Below are 20374 nucleotides of genomic sequence, written 5' to 3' on the forward strand. Positions count from 1 at the left end.
TAATAAAATATTGGAGAATAAACCTTTTCCCTCATGTTTTTAAACCATCCACGCCTTAAAAAGCTCACAATCCATTTGAGCTATTTTCACTCCAATGTAATTGTTAAGATTTCTCAAATTTGAAGAAAATAGAAAACATTTTACCTAACAAGTTAGTGCTTAGTTGTTTCAAATATTTTACACAATAAAACACATTTTCTCGTACTAAAATCTCTCGAATTTCAAAACTCTTTCATTTGTCACCAGTCTCTTCAAAAGAACCAGCCAAAGAATAAATTTGTGTCTTTACATAATTAAATAGTACCAAACCACTTTTCATCGTGATACTTCATTATTTATCATTCTAGTCATTTCTAATGATTGAGGGGTGGAGATTTTGTTATCCAACCCCATTTTCCAAACTAGCCAATATAAGTAATAGTAAATATGATAAACTTGTCACTATTCATTTGACTTCAAAACCATGTTAATGTTATAGTTGATACAAGTTATGAGGATTATTAGTTTAGTCTTTCCAATTCATTATGTGTTGAATTGTTGTTTTAATTAAATCATTCGACGTTTGTGTAAATAATTTTACACTAGATGCGAGTATATTGAATGTAATCAAGAAAACATTTAACTTTTATTTGATTGGGTGCACCTGGCCCAAGCAGAAGTGCAACACAAGGGCGATACTCGAAGACCCCAGCAGCAAGCTACCGTGACGGGTCTTCCCCCGAATAAATTAATTTAATATCATGTGAGCCAATATCCCACGTATCAGATATTAAACTAATAAGAATAGATACTACACTTGATCTTAGCCAAAAGGCAGAGAAAGGTATGCCTATTCTTGTTCATCGGCTCTACTTTTATACACTCACGCCTAAGTTTTCCTAGCCGTCATCGACTGATGTGGAACCAAATGTCTCTATATAATTTGTTTTATTATCTTTCAAACCAAAAGACGCAACAATAAAATATTGGAGAATAAACCTTTTCCCTCATGTTTTTAAACCATCCACGCCTTAAAAAGCTCACAATCCATTTGAGCTATTTTCACTCTAATGTAATTGTTAAGATTTCTCAAATTTGAAGAAAATAGAAAACATTTTACCTAACATGTTAGTGCTTAGTTGTTTCAAATATTTTACACAATAAAACACATTTTCTCGTACTAAAATCTCTCGAATTTCAAAACTCTTTCATTTGTCACCAGTCTCTTCAAAAGAACCAGCCAAAGAATAAATTTGTGTCTTTACATAATTAAATAGTACCAAACCACTTTTCACCGTGATACTTCATTATTTATCATTCTAGTCATTTCTAATGATTGAGGGGTGGAGATTTTGTTATCCATCCCCATTTTCCAAACTAGCCAATATAAGTAATAGTAAATATACGAAACTTGTCACTATTCATTGGACTTAAAAGCCGTGTTAATGTTATAGTTGATACAAGTTATGAGGATTATTAGTTTAGTCTTTCCAATTCATTATGTGTTGAATTGTTTTTTTAATTAAATCATTCGACGTTTGTGTAAATAATTTTACACTAGATGCGAGTATATTGAATGTAATCAAGAAAACATTTAACTTTTATTTGATTGGGTGCACCTGGCCCAAGCAGAAGTGCAACACAAGGGCGATACTCGAAGACCCCAGCAGCAAGCTACCGTGACGGGTCTTCCCCCGAATAAATTAATTTAATATCATGTGAGCCAATATCCCACGTATCAGATATTAAACTAATAAGAATAGATACTACACTTGATCTTAGCCAAAAGGCAGAGAAAGGTATGCCTATTCTTGTTCATCGGCTCTACTTTTATACACTCACGCCTAAGTTTTCCTAGCCGTCATCGACTGATGTGGAACCAAATGTCTCTATATAATTTTTTTTATTATCTTTCAAACCAAAAGACGCAACAATAAAATATTGGAGAATAAACCTTTTCCCTCATGTTTTTAAACCATCCACGCCTTAAAAAGCTCACAATCCATTTGAGCTATTTTCACTCTAATGTAATTGTTAAGATTTCTCAAATTTGAAGAAAATAGAAAACATTTTACCTAACAAGTTAGTGCTTAGTTGTTTCAAATATTTTACACAATAAAACACATTTTCTCGTACTAAAATCTCTCGAATTTCAAAACTCTTTCATTTGTCACCAGTCTCCTCAAAAGAACCAGCCAAAGAATAATTTTGTGTCTTTACATAATTAAATAGTACCAAACCACTTTTCACCGTGATACTTCATTATTTATCATTCTAGTCATTTCTAATGATTGAGGGGTGGAGATTTTGTTATCCAATCCCCATTTTCCAAACTAGCCAATATAAGTAATAGTAATTATACGAAACTTGTCACTATTCATTGGACTTAAAAGCCGTGTTAATGTTATAGTTGATACAAGTTATGAGGATTATTAGTTTAGTCTTTCAAATTCATTATGTGTTGAATTATTGTTTTAATTAAATCATTCGACGTTTGTGTAAATAATTTTACACTAGATGCGAGTATATTGAATGTAATCAAGAAAACATTTAACTTTTATTTGATTGGGTGCACCTGGCCCAAGCAGAAGTGCAACACAAGGGCGATACTCGAAGACCCCAGCAGCAAGCTACCGTGACGGGTCTTCCCCCGAATAAATTAATTTAATATCATGTGAGCCAATATCCCACGTATCAGATATTAAACTAATAAGAATAGATACTACACTTGATCTTAGCCAAAAGGCAGAGAAAGGTATGCCTATTCTTGTTCATCGGCTCTACTTTTATACACTCACGCCTAAGTTTTCCTAGCCGTCATCGACTGATGTGGAACCAAATGTCTCTATATAATTTTTTTATTATCTTTCAAACCAAAAGACGCAACAATAAAATATTGGAGAATAAACCTTTTCCCTCATGTTTTTAAACCATCCACGCCTTAAAAAGCTCACAATCCATTTGAGCTATTTTCACTCTAATGTAATTGTTAAGATTTCTCAAATTTGAAGAAAATAGAAAACATTTTACCTAACAAGTTAGTGCTTAGTTGTTTCAAATATTTTACACAATAAAACACATTTTCTCGTACTAAAATCTCTCGAATTTCAAAACTCTTTCATTTGTCACCAGTCTCTTCAAAAGAACCAGCCAAAGAATAAATTTGTGTCTTTACATAATTAAATAGTACCAAACCACTTTTCACCGTGATACTTCATTATTTATCATTCTAGTCATTTCTAATGATATAGGGGTGGAGATTTTGTTATCCATCCCCATTTTCCAAACTAGCCAATATAAGTAATAGTAAATATACGAAACTTGTCACTATTCATTGGACTTAAAAGCCGTGTTAATGTTATAGTTGATACAAGTTATGAGGATTATTAGTTTAGTCTTTCCAATTCATTATGTGTTGAATTGTTGTTTTAATTAAATCATTCGACGTTTGTGTAAATAATTTTACACTAGATGCGAGTATATTGAATGTAATCAAGAAAACATTTAACTTTTATTTGATTGGGTGCACCTGGCCCAAGCAGAAGTGCAACACAAGGGCGATACTCGAAGACCCCAGCAGCAAGCTACCGTGACGGGTCTTCCCCCGAATAAATTAATTTAATATCATGTGAGCCAATATCCCACGTATCAGATATTAAACTAATAAGAATAGATACTACACTTGATCTTAGCCAAAAGGCAGAGAAAGGTATGCCTATTCTTGTTCATCGGCTCTACTTTTATACACTCACGCCTAAGTTTTCCTAGCCGTCATCGACTGATGTGGAACCAAATGTCTCTATATAATTTGTTTTATTATCTTTCAAACCAAAAGACGCAACAATAAAATATTGGAGAATAAACCTTTTCCCTCATGTTTTTAAACCATCCACGCCTTAAAAAGCTCACAATCCATTTGAGCTATTTTCACTCTAATGTAATTGTTAAGATTTCTCAAATTTGAAGAAAATAGAAAACATTTTACCTAACAAGTTAGTGCTTAGTTGTTTCAAATATTTTACACAATAAAACACATTTTCTCGTACTAAAATCTCTCGAATTTCAAAACTCTTTCATTTGTCACCAGTCTCTTCAAAAGAACCAGCCAAAGAATAAATTTGTGTCTTTACATAATTAAATAGTACCAAACCACTTTTCACCGTGATACTTCATTATTTATCATTCTAGTCATTTCTAATGATTGAGGGGTGGAGATTTTGTTATCCATCTCCATTTTCCAAACTAGCCAATATAAGTAATAGTAAATATACGAAACTTGTCACTATTCATTGGACTTAAAAGCCGTGTTAATGTTATAGTTGATACAAGTTATGAGGATTATTAGTTTAGTCTTTCCAATTCATTATGTGTTGAATTGTTTTTTTAATTAAATCATTCGACGTTTGTGTAAATAATTTTACACTAGATGCGAGTATATTGAATGTAATCAAGAAAACATTTAACTTTTATTTTATTGGGTGCACCTGGCCCAAGCAGAAGTGCAACACAAGGGCGATACTCGAAGACCCCAGCAGCAAGCTACCGTGACGGGTCTTCCCCCGAATAAATTAATTTAATATCATGTGAGCCAATATCCCACGTATCAGATATTAAACTAATAAGAATAGATACTACACTTGATCTTAGCCAAAAGGCAGAGAAAGGTATGCCTATTCTTGTTCATCGGCTCTACTTTTATACACTCACGCCTAAGTTTTCCTAGCCGTCATCGACTGATGTGGAACCAAATGTCTCTATATAATTTGTTTTATTATCTTTCAAACCAAAAGACGCAACAATAAAATATTGGAGAATAAACCTTTTCCCTCATGTTTTTAAACCATCCACGCCTTAAAAAGCTCACAATCCATTTGAGCTATTTTCACTCTAATGTAATTGTTAAGATTTCTCAAATTTGAAGAAAATAGAAAACATTTTACCTAACAAGTTAGTGCTTAGTTGTTTCAAATATTTTACACAATAAAACACATTTTCTCGTACTAAAATCTCTCGAATTTCAAAACTCTTTCATTTGTCACCAGTCTCTTCAAAAGAACCAGCCAAAGAATAATTTTGTGTCTTTACATAATTAAATAGTACCAAACCACTTTTCACCGTGATACTTCATTATTTATCATTCTAGTCATTTCTAATGATTGAGGGGTGGAGATTTTGTTATCCAATCCCATTTTCCAAACTAGCCAATATAAGTAATAGTAAATATGAGAAACTTGTCACTATTCATTGGACTTCAAAACCATGTTAATGTTATAGTTGATACAAGTTATGAGGATTATTAGTTTAGTCTTTCCAATTCATTATGTGTTGAATTGTTTTTTTAATTAAATCATTCGACGTTTGTGTAACTAAATTTTACACTAGATGCGAGTATATTGAATGTAATCAAGAAAACATTTAACTTTTATTTGATTGGGTGCACCTGGCCCAAGCAGAAGTGCAACACAAGGGCGATACTCGAAGACCCCAGCAGCAAGCTACCGTGACGGGTCTTCCCCCGAATAAATTAATTTAATATCATGTGAGCCAATATCCCACGTATCAGATATTAAACTAATAAGAATAGATACTACACTTGATCTTAGCCAAAAGGCAGAGAAAGGTATGCCTATTCTTGTTCATCGGCTCTACTTTTATACACTCACGCCTAAGTTTTCCTAGCCGTCATCGACTGATGTGGAACCAAATGTCTCTATATAATTTTTTTTATTATCTTTCAAACCAAAAGACGCAACAATAAAATATTGGAGAATAAACCTTTTCCCTCATGTTTTTAAACCATCCACGCCTTAAAAAGCTCACAATCCATTTGAGCTATTTTCACTCTAATGTAATTGTTAAGATTTCTCAAATTTGAAGAAAATAGAAAACATTTTACCTAACAAGTTAGTGCTTAGTTGTTTCAAATATTTTACACAATAAAACACATTTTCTCGTACTAAAATCTCTCGAATTTCAAAACTCTTTCATTTGTCACCAGTCTCTTCAAAAGAACCAGCCAAAGAATAAATTTGTGTCTTTACATAATTAAATAGTACCAAACCACTTTTCACCGTGATACTTCATTATTTATCATTCTAGTCATTTCTAATGATTGAGGGGTGGAGATTTTGTTATCCAATCCCATTTTCCAAACTAGCCAATATAAGTAATAGTAATTATACGAAACTTGTCACTATTCATTGGACTTAAAAGTCGTGTTAATGTTATAGTTGATACAAGTTATGAGGATTATTAGTTTAGTCTTTCCAATTCATTATGTGTTGAATTGTTGTTTTAATTAAATCATTCGACGTTTGTGTAAATAATTTTACACTAGATGCGAGTATATTGAATGTAATCAAGAAAACATTTAACTTTTATTTGATTGGGTGCACCTGGCCCAAGCAGAAGTGCAACACAAGGGCGACACTCGAAGACCCCAGCAGCAAGCTACCGTGACGGGTCTTCCCCCGAATAAATTAATTTAATATCATGTGAGCCAATATCCCACGTATCAGATATTAAACTAATAAGAATAGATACTACACTTGATCTTAGCCAAAAGGCAGAGAAAGGTATGCCTATTCTTGTTCATCGGCTCTACTTTTATACACTCACGCCTAAGTTTTCCTAGCCGTCATCGACTGATGTGGAACCAAATGTCTCTATATAATTTTTTTTATTATCTTTCAAACCAAAAGACGCAACAATAAAATATTGGAGAATAAACCTTTTCCCTCATGTTTTTAAACCATCCACGCCTTAAAAAGCTCACAATCCATTTGAGCTATTTTCACTCTAATGTAATTGTTAAGATTTCTCAAATTTGAAGAAAATAGAAAACATTTTACCTAACAAGTTAGTGCTTAGTTGTTTCAAATATTTTACACAATAAAACACATTTTCTCGTACTAAAATCTCTCGAATTTCAAAACTCTTTCATTTGTCACCAGTCTCTTCAAAAGAACCAGCCAAAGAATAAATTTGTGTCTTTACATAATTAAATAGTACCAAACCACTTTTCACGGTGATAATTCATTATTTATCATTCTAGTCATTTCTAATGATTGAGGGGTGGAGATTTTGTTATCCAATCCCATTTTCAAACTAGCCAATATAAGTAATAGTAATTATACGAAACTTGTCACTATTCATTGGACTTAAAAGCCGTGTTAATGTTATAGTTGATACAAGTTATGAGGATTATTAGTTTAGTCTTTCAAATTCATTATGTGTTGAATTATTGTTTTAATTAAATCATTCGACGTTTGTGTAAATAATTTTACACTAGATGCGAGTATATTGAATGTAATTAAGAAAACATTTAACTTTTATTTTATTGGGTGCACCTGGCCCAAGCAGAAGTGCAACACAAGGGCGATACTCGAAGACCCCAGCAGCAAGCTACCGTGACGAGTCTTCCCCCGAATAAATTAATTTAATATCATGTGAGCCAATATCCCACGTATCAGATATTAAACTAATAAGAATAGATACTACACTTGATCTTAGCCAAAAGGCAGAGAAAGGTATGCCTATTCTTGTTCATCGGCTCTACTTTTATACACTCACGCCTAAGTTTTCCTAGCCGTCATCGACTGATGTGGAACCAAATGTCTCTATATAATTTTTTTATTATCTTTCAAACCAAAAGACGCAACAATAAAATATTGGAGAATAAACCTTTTCCCTCATGTTTTTAAACCATCCACGCCTTAAAAAGCTCACAATCCATTTGAGCTATTTTCACTCTAATGTAATTGTTAAGATTTCTCAAATTTGAAGAAAATAGAAAACATTTTACCTAACAAGTTAGTGCTTAGTTGTTTCAAATATTTTACACAATAAAACACATTTTCTCGTACTAAAATCTCTCGAATTTCAAAACTCTTTCATTTGTCACCAGTCTCTTCAAAAGAACCAGCCAAAGAATAAATTTGTGTCTTTACATAATTAAATAGTACCAAACCACTTTTCACCGTGATACTTCATTATTTATCATTCTAGTCATTTCTAATGATTGAGGGGTGGAGATTTTGTTATCCAACCCCATTTTCCAAACTAGCCAATCTAAGTAATAGTAAATATACGAAACTTGTCACTATTCATTGGACTTCAAAGCCGTGTTAATGTTATAGTTGATACAAGTTATAAGGATTATTAGTTTAGTCTTTCCAATTCATTATGTGTTGAATTGTTTCTTTAATTAAATCATTCAACGTTTGTGTAAATATAATTACACTAGATGCGAGTATATTGAATACAATCAAGAAAACATTTAAATTTGATTTAATTGGGTGCGTCTGGCCCAAGCAGAAGTGCAACACAAGGGCGACACTCGAAGACCCTAGCAAGAAGCTACCGTGACAGGTCTTCTCCCCGAAAAAATTAATTTAATATCATGTGAGTCAATGTCCCACGTATCAGATATTAAACTGATAAGAACAGATACTACACTTGATCTTAGCCAAAAGGCCGAGAAAGGTATGCCTATTCATGTTCATCGGCTCTACTTTTATACACTCACATCTATGTTTTCCTAGCCGTCATCGACTGATGTGGAACCAAATGTCTCTATATAATTTGTTTTATTATCTTTCAAACCAAAAGACGCAACAATAAAATATTGGAGAATAAACCTTTTCCCTCATGTTTTTAAACCATCCACGCCTTAAAAAGCTCACAATCTATTTGAGCTATTTTCACTCTAATGTAATTGTTAAGATTTCTCAAATTTGAAGAAAATAGAAAACATTTTACCTAACAAGTTAGTGCTTAGTTGTTTCAAATATTTTACACAATAAAACACATTTTCTCGTACTAAAATCTCTCGAATTTCAAAACTCTTTCATTTGTCACCAGTCTCCTCAAAAGAACCAGCCAAAGAATAAATTTGTGTCTTTACATAATTAAATAGTACCAAACCACTTTTCACCGTGATACTTCCTTATTTATCATTCTAGTCATTTCTAATGATTGAGGGGTGGAGATTTTGTTATCCAATCCCATTTTCCAAACTAGCCAATATAAGTAATAGTAATTATACGAAACTTGTCACTATTCATTGGACTTAAAAGTCGTGTTAATGTTATAGTTGATACAAGTTATGAGGATTATTAGTTTAGTCTTTCAAATTCATTATGTGTTGAATTATTGTTTTAATTAAATCATTCGACGTTTGTGTAAATAATTTTACACTAGATGCGAGTATATTGAATGTAATCAAGAAAACATTTAACTTTTATTTTATTGGGTGCACCTGGCCCAAGCAGAAGTGCAACACAAGGGCGATACTCGAAGACCCCAGCAGCAAGCTACCGTGACGAGTCTTCCCCCGAATAAATTAATTTAATATCATGTGAGCCAATATCCCACGTATCAGATATTAAACTAATAAGAATAGATACTACACTTGATCTTAGCCAAAAGGCAGAGAAAGGTATGCCTATTCTTGTTCATCGGCTCTACTTTTATACACTCACGCCTAAGTTTTCCTAGCCGTCATCGACTGATGTGGAACCAAATGTCTCTATATAATTTGTTTTATTATCTTTCAAACCAAAAGACGCAACAATAAAATATTGGAGAATAAACCTTTTCCCTCATGTTTTTAAACCATCCACGCCTTAAAAAGCTCACAATCCATTTGAGCTATTTTCACTCTAATGTAATTGTTAAGATTTCTCAATTTGAAGAAAATAGAAAACATTTTACCTAACAAGTTAGTGCTTAGTTGTTTCAAATATTTTACACAATAAAACACATTTTCTCGTACTAAAATCTCTCGAATTTCAAAACTCTTTCATTTGTCACCAGTCTCTTCAAAAGAACCAGCCAAAGAATAAATTTGTGTCTTTACATAATTAAATAGTACCAAACCACTTTTCACCGTGATACTTCCTTATTTATCATTCTAGTCATTTCTAATGATTGAGGGGTGGAGATTTTGTTATCCAATCCCATTTTCCAAACTAGCCAATATAAGTAATAGTAATTATACGAAACTTGTCACTATTCATTGGACTTAAAAGCCGTGTTAATGTTATAGTTGATACAAGTTATGAGGATTATTAGTTTAGTCTTTCAAATTCATTATGTGTTGAATTATTGTTTTAATTAAATCATTCGACGTTTGTGTAAATAATTTTACACTAGATGCGAGTATATTGAATGTAATCAAGAAAACATTTAACTTTTATTTGATTGGGTGCACCTGGCCCAAGCAGAAGTGCAACACAAGGGCGATACTCGAAGACCCCAGCAGCAAGCTACCGTGACGAGTCTTCCCCCGAATAAATTAATTTAATATCATGTGAGCCAATATCCCACGTATCAGATATTAAACTAATAAGAATAGATACTACACTTGATCTTAGCCAAAAGGCAGAGAAAGGTATGCCTATTCTTGTTCATCGGCTCTACTTTTATACACTCACGCCTAAGTTTTCCTAGCCGTCATCGACTGATGTGGAACCAAATGTCTCTATATAATTTTTTTTATTATCTTTCAAACCAAAAGACGCAACAATAAAATATTGGAGAATAAACCTTTTCCCTCATGTTTTTAAACCATCCACGCCTTAAAAAGCTCACAATCCATTTGAGCTATTTTCACTCTAATGTAATTGTTAAGATTTCTCAAATTTGAAGAAAATAGAAAACATTTTACCTAACAAGTTAGTGCTTAGTTGTTTCAAATATTTTACACAATAAAACACATTTTCTCGTACTAAAATCTCTCGAATTTCAAAACTCTTTCATTTGTCACCAGTCTCTTCAAAAGAACCAGCCAAAGAATAAATTTGTGTCTTTACATAATTAAATAGTACCAAACCACTTTTCACCGTGATACTTCATTATTTATCATTCTAGTCATTTCTAATGATTGAGGGGTGGAGATTTTGTTATCCAATCCCATTTTCCAAACTAGCCAATATAAGTAATAGTAAATATACGAAACTTGTCACTATTCATTGGACTTCAAAGCCGTATTAATGTTATCGTTGATACAAGTTATGAGGATTATTAGTTTAGTCTTTCCAATTCATTATGTGTTGAATTGTTGTTTTAATTAAATCATTCGACGTTTGTGTAAATAATATTACACTAGATGCGAGTATATTAAATGCAATAAAGAAAACATTTAACTTTTATTTAATTGATGCACCTGGCCCAAGCAGAAGTGCAACACAAGGGCGACACTCGAAGACCCCAGCAGCAAGCTACCGTGACGGGTCTTCCCCGAATAAATTAATTTAATATCATGTGAGCCAATATCCCACGTATCAGATATTAAACTAATAAGAATAGATACTACACTTGATCTTAGCCAAAAGGCAGAGAAAGGTATGCCTATTCTTGTTCATCGGCTCTACTTTTATACACTCACATCTAAGTTTTCCTAGCCGTCATCGACTGATGTGGAACCAAATGTCTCTATATAATTTTTTTCATTATCTTTCAAACCAAAAGACGCAACAATAAAATATTGGAGAATAAACCTTTTCCCTCATGTTTTTAAACCATCCACGCCTTAAAAAGCTCACAATCCATTTGAGCTATTTTCACTCTAATGTAATTGTTAAGATTTCTCAAATTTGAAGAAAATAGAAAACATTTTACCTAACAAGTTAGTGCTTAGTTGTTTCAAATATTTTACACAATAAAACACATTTTCTCGTACTAAAATCTCTCGAATTTCAAAACTCTTTCATTTGTCACCAGTCTCTTCAAAAGAACCAGCCAAAGAATAAATTTGTGTCTTTACATAATTAAATAGTACCAAACCACTTTTCACCGTGATACTTCATTATTTATCATTCTAGTCATTTCTAATGATTGAGGGGTGGAGATTTTGTTATCCAATCCCATTTTCCAAACTAGCCAATATAAGTAATAGTAATATACGAAACTTGTCACTATTCATTGGACTTAAAAGCCGTGTTAATGTTATAGTTGATACAAGTTATGAGGATTATTAGTTTAGTCTTTCCAATTCATTATGTGTTGAATTATTGTTTTAATTAAATCATTCGACGTTTGTGTAAATAATTTTACACTAGATGCGAGTATATTGAATGTAATTAAAAAAAACATTTAACTTTATTTTATTGGGTGCACCTGGCCCAAGCAGAAGTGCAACACAAGGGCGATACTCGAAGACCCCAGCAGCAAGCTACCGTGACGAGTCTTCCCCCGAATAAATTAATTTAATATCATGTGAGCCAATATCCCACGTATCAGATATTAACTAATAGAATAGATACTACACTTGATCTTAGCCAAAAGGCAGAGAAAGGTATGCCTATTCTTGTTCATCGGCTCTACTTTTATACACTCACGCCTAAGTTTTCCTAGCCTTCGTCGACCGATGTGGGACCAAATGTCTCTATATAATTTTTTTCATTATCTTTCAAAACCAAAAAACACAACAATAAAATATTGGAGAATAAACTTTTTCCCTCATGTTTTTAAACCATCCACGCCTTAAAAAGCTCACAATCCATTTGAGCTATTTTCACTCCAATGTAATTGTTAAGATTTCTCCAATGTGAAGAAAATAGAAAACATTTTACCTAACAAGTTAGTGCTTAGTTGTTTCAAATATTTTACACAATAAAACACATTTTCTCGTACTAAAATCTCTCGAATTTCAAAACTCTTTCATTTGTCACCAGTCTCCTCAAAAGAACCAGCCAAAGAATAAATTTGTGTCTTTACATAATTAAATAGTACCAAACCACTTTTCACCGTGATACTTCATTATTTATCATTCTAGTCATTTCTAATGATTGAGGGGTGGAGATTTTGTTATCCAACCCCATTTTTTCAAACTAGCCAATATAAGTAATAGTAAATATGAGAAACTTGTCACTATTCATTGGACTTCAAAACCATGTTAATGTTATAGTTGATACAAGTTATGAGGATTATTAGTTTAGTCTTTCCAATTCATTATGTGTTGAATTATTGTTTTAATTAAATCATTCGACGTTTGTGTAAATAATTTACACTAGATGCGAGTATATTGAATGTAATCAAGAAAACATTTAACTTTTATTTTATTGGGTGCACCTGGCCCAAGCAGAAGTGCAACACAAGGGCGACACTCGAAGACCCCAGCAGCAAGCTACCGTGACGGGTCTTCCCCCGAAAAAATTAATTTAATATCATGTGAGCCAATAGCCCACGTATCAGATATTAAACTAATAAGAATAGATACTACACTTGATCTTAGCCAAAAGGCAGAGAAAGGTATGCCTATTCTTGTTCATCGGCTCTACTTTTATACACTCACATCTAAGTTTTCCTAGCCGTCATCGACCGATGTGGGACCAAATGTCTCTATATAATTTTTTTCATTATCTTTCAAACCAAAAGACGCAACAATAAAATATTGGAGAATAAACATTTTCCCTCATGTTTTTAAACCATCCACGCCTTAAAAAGCTCACAATCCATTTGAGTTATTTTCACTCCAATGTAATTGTTAAGATTTCTCAAATGTGAAGAAAATAGAAAACATTTTACCTAACAAGTTAGTGCTTAGTTGTTTCAAATATTTTACACAATAAAACACATTTTCTCGTACTAAAATCTCTCGAATTTCAAAACTCTTTCATTTGTCACCAGTCTCTTCAAAAGAACCAGCCAAAGAATAAATTTGTGTCTTTACATAATTAAATAGTACCAAACCACTTTTCACCGTGATACTTCATTATTTATCATTCTAGTCATTTCTAATGATTGAGGGGTGGAGATTTTGTTATCCAACCCCATTTTCCAAACTAGCCAATATAAGTAATAGTAAATATACGAAACTTGTCACTATTCATTGGACTTCAAAGTCGTGTTAATGTTATAGTTGATACAAGTTATGAGGATTATTAGTTTAGTCTTTCCAATTCATTATGTGTTGAATTGTTGTTTTAATTAAATCATTCGACGTTTGTGTAAATAATATTACACTAGATGCGAGTATATTGAATGCAATCAAGAAAACATTTAACTTTGATTTAATTGGGTGTGTCTGGCCCAAGCAGAAGTGCAACACAAGGGCGACACTCGAAGACCCCAGCAGCAAGCTACCGTGACGGGTCTTCCCCCGAAAAAATTAATTTAATATCATGTGAGCCAATGACCCACGTATCAGATATTAAACTGATAAGAATAGATACTACACTTGATCTTAGCCAAAAGGCCGAGAAAGGTATGCCTATTCTTGTTCATCGGCTCTACTTTTATACACTCACATCTAAGTTTTCCTAGCCGTCATCGACTGATGTGGGACCAAATGTCTCTATATAATTTTTTTCATTATCTTTCAAACCAAAAGACGCAACAATAAAATATTGGAGAATAAACTTTTTCCCTCATGTTTTTAAACCATCCACGCCTTAAAAAGCTCACAATCCATTTGAGCTATTTTCACTCCAATGTAATTGTTAAGATTTCTCCAATGTGAAGAAAATAGAAAACATTTTACCTAACAAGTTAGTGCTTAGTTGTTTCAAATATTTTACACAATAAAACACATTTTCTCGTACTAAAATCTCTCGAATTTCAAAACTCTTTCATTTGTCACCAGTCTCCTCAAAAGAACCAGCCAAAGAATAAATTTGTGTCTTTACATAATTAAATAGTACCAAACCACTTTTCACCGTGATAGTTCATTATTTATCATTCTAGTCATTTCTAATGATTGAGGGGTGGAGATTTTGTTATCCAACCCCATTTTCCAAACTAGCCAATCTAAGTAATAGTAAATATACGAAACTTGTCACTATTCATTGGACTTCAAAGCCATATTAATGTTATAGTTGATACAAGTTATGAGGATTATTAGTTTAGTCTTTCCAATTCATTATGTGTTGAATTGTTGTTTTAATTAAATCATTCGACGTTTGTGTAAATAATATTACACTAGATGCGAGTATATTGAATGCAATCAAGAAAACATTTAACTTTGATTTAATTGGGTGTGTCTGGCCCAAGCAGAAGTGCAACACAAGGGCGACACTCGAAGACCCCAGCAGCAAGCTACCGTGACGGGTCTTCCTACAAAAAATTTAATTTAATATCATGTGAGCCAATGGCCCACGTATCAGATATTAAACTGATAAGAATAGATACTACACTTGATCTTAGCCAAAAGGCAGAGAAAGGTATGCCTATTCTTGTTCATCGGCTCTACTTTTATACACTCGAGCCTATGTTTTCCTAGCCGTCATCGACTGATGTGGAACCAAATGTCTCTATATAATTTTTTTTATTATCTTTCAAACCAAAAGACGCAACAATAAAATATTGGAGAATAAACCTTTTCCCTCATGTTTTTAAACCATCCACGCCTTAAAAAGCTCACAATCCATTTGAGCTATTTTCACTCTAATGTAATTGTTAAGATTTCTCAAATTTGAAGAAAATAGAAAACATTTTACCTAACAAGTTAGTGCTTAGTTGTTTCAAATATTTTACACAATAAAACACATTTTCTCGTACTAAAATCTCTCGAATTTCAAAACTCTTTCATTTGTCACCAGTCTCCTCAAAAGAACCAGCCAAAGAATAAATTTGTGTCTTTACATAATTAAATAGTACCAAACCACTTTTCACCGTGATAATTCATTATTTATCATTCTAGTCATTTCTAATGATTGAGGGGTGGAGATTTTGTTATCCAATCCCATTTTTTCAAACTAGCCAATATAAGTAATAGTAAATATACGAAACTTGTCACTATTCATTGGACTTCAAAGCCGTGTTAATGTTATAGTTGATACAAGTTATGAGGATTATTAGTTTAGTCTTTCCAATTCATTATGTGTTGAATTATTGTTTTAATTAAATCATTCGACGTTTGTGTAAATAATATTACACTAGATGCGAGTATATTGAATGCAATAAAGAAAACATTTAACTTTGATTTAATTGGGTGCGTCTGGCCCAAGCTAAAGTGCAACACAAGGGCGACACTCGAAGACCCCAGCAGCAAGCTACTTTGATAGGTCTTCCCCCGAAAAAATTAATTTAATATCATGTGAGCCAATGGCCCACGTATCAGATATTAAACTGATAAGAACAGATACTACACTTGATCTTAGCCAAAAGGCCGAGAAAGGTATGCCTATTCTTGTTCATCGGCTCTACTTTTATACACTCACGCCTAAGTTTTCCTAGCCGTCATCGACTGATGTGGAACCAAATGTCTCTATATAATTTTTTTATTATCTTTCAAACCAAAAGACGCAACAATAAAATATTGGAGAATAAACCTTTTCCCTCATGTTTTTAAACCATCCACGCCTTAAAAAGCTCACAATCCATTTGAGCTATTTTCACTCTAATGTAATTGTTAAGATTTCTCAAATTTGAAGAAAATAGAAAACATTTTACCTAACAAGTTAGTGCTTAGTTGTTTCAAATATTTTACACAATAAAACACATTTTCTCGTACTAAAATCTCTCGAATTTCAAAACTCTTTCATTTGTCACCAGTCTCTCAAAAGAACCAGCCAAAGAATAAATTTGTGTCTTTACATAATTAAATAGTACCAAACCACTTTTCACCGTGATACTTCATTATTTATCATTCTAGTCATTTCTAATGATTGAGGGGTGGAGATTTTGTTATCCAATCCCATTTTCCAAACTAGCCAATATAAGTAATAGTAATATACGAAACTTGTCACTATTCATTGGACTTAAAAGTCGTGTTAATGTTATAGTTGATACAAGTTATGAGGATTATTAGTTTAGTCTTTCAAATTCATTACGTGTTGAATTATTGTTTTAATTAAATCATTCGACGTTTGTGTAAATAATTTTACACTAGATGCGAGTATATTGAATGTAATTAAGAAAACATTTAACTTTTATTTGATTGGGTGCACCTGGCCCAAGCAGAAGTGCAACACAAGGGCGATACTTGAAGACCCCAGCAGCAAGCTACCGTGACGAGTCTTCCCCCGAATAAATTAATTTAATATCATGTGAGCCAATATCCCACGTATCAGATATTAAACTAATAAGAATAGATACTACACTTGATCTTAGCCAAAAGGCAGAGAAAGGTATGCCTATTCTTGTTCATCGGCTCTACTTTTATACACTCACGCCTAAGTTTTCCTAGCCGTCATCGACTGATGTGGAACCAAATGTCTCTATATAATTTTTTTATTATCTTTCAAACCAAAAGACGCAACAATAAAATATTGGAGAATAAACCTTTTCCCTCATGTTTTTAAACCATCCACGCCTTAAAAAGCTCACAATCCATTTGAGCTATTTTCACTCTAATGTAATTGTTAAGATTTCTCAAATTTGAAGAAAATAGAAAACATTTTACCTAACAAGTTAGTGCTTAGTTGTTTCAAATATTTTACACAATAAAACACATTTTCTCGTACTAAAATCTCTCGAATTTCAAAACTCTTTCATTTGTCACCAGTCTCTTCAAAAGAACCAGCCAAAGAATAAATTTGTGTCTTTACATAATTAAATAGTACCAAACCACTTTTCACCGTGATACTTCATTATTTATCATTCTAGTCATTTCTAATGATTGAGGGGTGGAGATTTTGTTATCCAATCCCATTTTCCAAACTAGCCAATATAAGTAATAGTAATTATACGAAACTTGTCACTATTCATTGGACTTCAAAGCCGTGTTAATGTTATAGTTGATACAAGTTATGAGGATTATTAGTTTAGTCTTTCCAATTCATTATGTGTTGAATTGTTGTTTTAATTAAATCATTCGACGTTTGTGTAAATAATATTACACTAGATGCGAGTATATTGAATGTAATCAAGAAAACATTTAACTTTTATTTGATTGGGTGCACCTGGCCCAAGCAGAAGTGCAACACAAGGGCGACACTCGAAGACCCCAGCAGCAAGCTACCGTGACGGGTCTTCCCCCGAAAAAATTAATTTAAAATCATGTGAGCCAATATCCCACGTATCAGATATTAAACTAATAAGAATAGATACTACACTTGATCTTAGCCAAAAGGCAGAGAAAGGTATGCCTATTCTTGTTCATCGGCTCTACTTTTATACACTCACGCCTAAGTTTTCCTAGCCGTCATCGACTGATGTGGAACCAAATGTCTCTATATAATTTTTTTATTATCTTTCAAACCAAAAGACGCAACAATAAAATATTGGAGAATAAACCTTTTCCCTCATGTTTTTAAACCATCCACGCCTTAAAAAGCTCACAATCCATTTGAGCTATTTTCACTCTAATGTAATTGTTAAGATTTCTCAAATTTGAAGAAAATAGAAAACATTTTACCTAACAAGTTAGTGCTTAGTTGTTTCAAATATTTTACACAATAAAACACATTTTCTCGTACTAAAATCTCTCGAATTTCAAAACTCTTTCATTTGTCACTAGTCTCTTCAAAAGAACCAGCCAAAGAATAAATTTGTGTCTTTACATAATTAAATAGTACCAAACCACTTTTCATGTGATACTTCATTATTTATCATTCTAGTCATTTCTAATGATTGAGGGGTGGAGATTTTGTTATCCAATCCCATTTTCAAACTAGCCAATATAAGTAATAGTAATTATACGAAACTTGTCACTATTCATTGGACTTAAAAGCCGTGTTAATGTTATAGTTGATACAAGTTATGAGGATTATTAGTTTAGTCTTTCAAATTCATTATGTGTTGAATTATTGTTTTAATTAAATCATTCGACGTTTGTGTAAATAATTTTACACTAGATGCGAGTATATTGAATGTAATCAAGAAAACATTTAACTTTTATTTGATTGGGTGCACCTGGCCCAAGCAGAAGTGCAACACAAGGGCGATACTCGAAGACCCCAGCAGCAAGCTACCGTGACGAGTCTTCCCCCGAATAAATTAATTTAATATCATGTGAGCTAATATCCCACGTATCAGATATTAAACTAATAAGAATAGATACTACACTTGATCTTAGCCAAAAGGCAGAGAAAGGTATGCCTATTCTTGTTCATCGGCTCTACTTTTATACACTCACGCCTAAGTTTTCCTAGCCGTCATCGACTGATGTGGAACCAAATGTCTCTATATAATTTGTTTTATTATCTTTCAAACCAAAAGACGCAACAATAAAATATTGGAGAATAAACCTTTTCCCTCATGTTTTTAAACCATCCACGCCTTAAAAAGCTCACAATCCATTTGAGCTATTTTCACTCTAATGTAATTGTTAAGATTTCTCAAATTTGAAGAAAATAGAAAACATTTTACCTAACAAGTTAGTGCTTAGTTGTTTCAAATATTTTACACAATAAAACACATTTTCTCGTACTAAAATCTCTCGAATTTCAAAACTCTTTCATTTGTCACCAGTCTCTTCAAAAGAACCAGCCAAAGAATAATTTTGTGTCTTTACATAATTAAATAGTACCAAACCACTTTTCACCGTGATACTTCCTTATTTATCATTCTAGTCATTTCTAATGATTGAGGGGTGGAGATTTTGTTATCCAATCCCATTTTTATAACTAGCCAATATAAGTAATAGTAATTATACGAAACTTGTCACTATTCATTGGACTTAAAAGCCGTGTTAATGTTATAGTTGATACAAGTTATGAGGATTATTAGTTTAGTCTTTCCAATTCATTATGTGTTGAATTATTGTTTTAATTAAATCATTCGACGTTTGTGTAAATAATTTTACACTAGATGCGAGTATATTGAATGTAATCAAGAAAACATTTAACTTTGATTTAATTGAATGCGTCTGGCCCAAGCAAAAGTGCAACACAAGGGCGACACTCGAAGACCCCAGCAGCAAGCTACCGTGACGAGTCTTCCCCCCAAAAAATTAATTTAATATCATGTGAGCCAATGGTCCACGTATCAGATATTAAACTAATAAGAACAGATACTACACTTGATCTTAGCCAAAAGGCAGAGAAAGGTATGCCTATTCTTGTTCATCGGCTCTACTTTTATACACGCACATCTAAGTTTTCCTAGTTGTCATCGACCGATGTAGGACCAAATGTCTCTATATAATTGTTTTCATTATCTTTCAAAACCAAAAGATGCAACAATAAAATATTGGAGAATAAACCTTTTCCCTCATGTTTTTAAACCATCCACGCCTTAAAAAGCTCACAATCCATTTGAGCTATTTTCACTCTAATGTAATTGTTAAGATTTCTCCAATGTGAAGAAAATAGAAAACATTTTACCTAACAAGTTAGTGCTTAGTTGTTTCAAATATTTTACACAATAAAACACATTTTCTCGTACTAAAATCTCTCGAATTTCAAAACTCTTTCATTTGTCACCAGTCTCTTCAAAAGAACCAGCCAAAGAATAAATTTGTGTCTTTACATAATTAAATAGTACCAAACCACTTTTCACCGTGATACTT

At 32.6% G+C, this 20374-nt stretch overlaps 21 non-coding genes across 21 annotated transcripts; all 21 read right to left on the reverse strand.

The window, feature by feature from the left end:
- Positions 1-632: 632 nt before the first annotated feature.
- On the reverse strand, positions 633-827 carry LOC124917099. Its single transcript, XR_007097026.1, has one exon. It is a non-coding gene; the product is annotated as a U2 spliceosomal RNA (small nuclear RNA).
- Positions 828-1587: 760 nt separating this feature from the next.
- On the reverse strand, positions 1588-1782 carry LOC124917100. The gene has a single exon (XR_007097027.1). It is a non-coding gene; the product is annotated as a U2 spliceosomal RNA (small nuclear RNA).
- A 761-nt stretch (positions 1783-2543) lies between these two features.
- LOC124917101 lies at positions 2544-2738 on the reverse strand. The gene has a single exon (XR_007097028.1). It is a non-coding gene; the product is annotated as a U2 spliceosomal RNA (small nuclear RNA).
- A 759-nt stretch (positions 2739-3497) lies between these two features.
- LOC124917102 lies at positions 3498-3692 on the reverse strand. The gene has a single exon (XR_007097029.1). It is a non-coding gene; the product is annotated as a U2 spliceosomal RNA (small nuclear RNA).
- A 760-nt stretch (positions 3693-4452) lies between these two features.
- On the reverse strand, positions 4453-4647 carry LOC124917103. Its single transcript, XR_007097030.1, has one exon. It is a non-coding gene; the product is annotated as a U2 spliceosomal RNA (small nuclear RNA).
- A 761-nt stretch (positions 4648-5408) lies between these two features.
- Positions 5409-5603, reverse strand: LOC124917104. The gene has a single exon (XR_007097031.1). It is a non-coding gene; the product is annotated as a U2 spliceosomal RNA (small nuclear RNA).
- Positions 5604-6363: 760 nt separating this feature from the next.
- On the reverse strand, positions 6364-6558 carry LOC124917115. Its single transcript, XR_007097041.1, has one exon. It is a non-coding gene; the product is annotated as a U2 spliceosomal RNA (small nuclear RNA).
- Positions 6559-7317: 759 nt separating this feature from the next.
- Positions 7318-7512, reverse strand: LOC124917110. Its single transcript, XR_007097036.1, has one exon. It is a non-coding gene; the product is annotated as a U2 spliceosomal RNA (small nuclear RNA).
- A 759-nt stretch (positions 7513-8271) lies between these two features.
- LOC124917088 lies at positions 8272-8467 on the reverse strand. The gene has a single exon (XR_007097016.1). It is a non-coding gene; the product is annotated as a U2 spliceosomal RNA (small nuclear RNA).
- Positions 8468-9227: 760 nt separating this feature from the next.
- Positions 9228-9422, reverse strand: LOC124917111. Its single transcript, XR_007097037.1, has one exon. It is a non-coding gene; the product is annotated as a U2 spliceosomal RNA (small nuclear RNA).
- A 759-nt stretch (positions 9423-10181) lies between these two features.
- On the reverse strand, positions 10182-10376 carry LOC124917112. The gene has a single exon (XR_007097038.1). It is a non-coding gene; the product is annotated as a U2 spliceosomal RNA (small nuclear RNA).
- Positions 10377-11135: 759 nt separating this feature from the next.
- Positions 11136-11329, reverse strand: LOC124917117. Its single transcript, XR_007097043.1, has one exon. It is a non-coding gene; the product is annotated as a U2 spliceosomal RNA (small nuclear RNA).
- A 759-nt stretch (positions 11330-12088) lies between these two features.
- Positions 12089-12281, reverse strand: LOC124917076. The gene has a single exon (XR_007097005.1). It is a non-coding gene; the product is annotated as a U2 spliceosomal RNA (small nuclear RNA).
- A 761-nt stretch (positions 12282-13042) lies between these two features.
- LOC124917089 lies at positions 13043-13237 on the reverse strand. The gene has a single exon (XR_007097017.1). It is a non-coding gene; the product is annotated as a U2 spliceosomal RNA (small nuclear RNA).
- A 760-nt stretch (positions 13238-13997) lies between these two features.
- Positions 13998-14192, reverse strand: LOC124917109. Its single transcript, XR_007097035.1, has one exon. It is a non-coding gene; the product is annotated as a U2 spliceosomal RNA (small nuclear RNA).
- A 760-nt stretch (positions 14193-14952) lies between these two features.
- Positions 14953-15147, reverse strand: LOC124917097. The gene has a single exon (XR_007097024.1). It is a non-coding gene; the product is annotated as a U2 spliceosomal RNA (small nuclear RNA).
- Positions 15148-15908: 761 nt separating this feature from the next.
- On the reverse strand, positions 15909-16103 carry LOC124917072. Its single transcript, XR_007097002.1, has one exon. It is a non-coding gene; the product is annotated as a U2 spliceosomal RNA (small nuclear RNA).
- A 757-nt stretch (positions 16104-16860) lies between these two features.
- On the reverse strand, positions 16861-17055 carry LOC124917107. Its single transcript, XR_007097033.1, has one exon. It is a non-coding gene; the product is annotated as a U2 spliceosomal RNA (small nuclear RNA).
- Positions 17056-17814: 759 nt separating this feature from the next.
- LOC124917096 lies at positions 17815-18009 on the reverse strand. The gene has a single exon (XR_007097023.1). It is a non-coding gene; the product is annotated as a U2 spliceosomal RNA (small nuclear RNA).
- Positions 18010-18766: 757 nt separating this feature from the next.
- LOC124917108 lies at positions 18767-18961 on the reverse strand. The gene has a single exon (XR_007097034.1). It is a non-coding gene; the product is annotated as a U2 spliceosomal RNA (small nuclear RNA).
- Positions 18962-19721: 760 nt separating this feature from the next.
- Positions 19722-19916, reverse strand: LOC124917087. The gene has a single exon (XR_007097015.1). It is a non-coding gene; the product is annotated as a U2 spliceosomal RNA (small nuclear RNA).
- Between the last annotated feature and the right edge of the window lie 458 nt (positions 19917-20374).

Source organism: Impatiens glandulifera, unplaced genomic scaffold, assembly GCF_907164915.1.
Source record: "Impatiens glandulifera unplaced genomic scaffold, dImpGla2.1, whole genome shotgun sequence".
Lineage (NCBI taxonomy): Eukaryota > Viridiplantae > Streptophyta > Magnoliopsida > Ericales > Balsaminaceae > Impatiens > Impatiens glandulifera.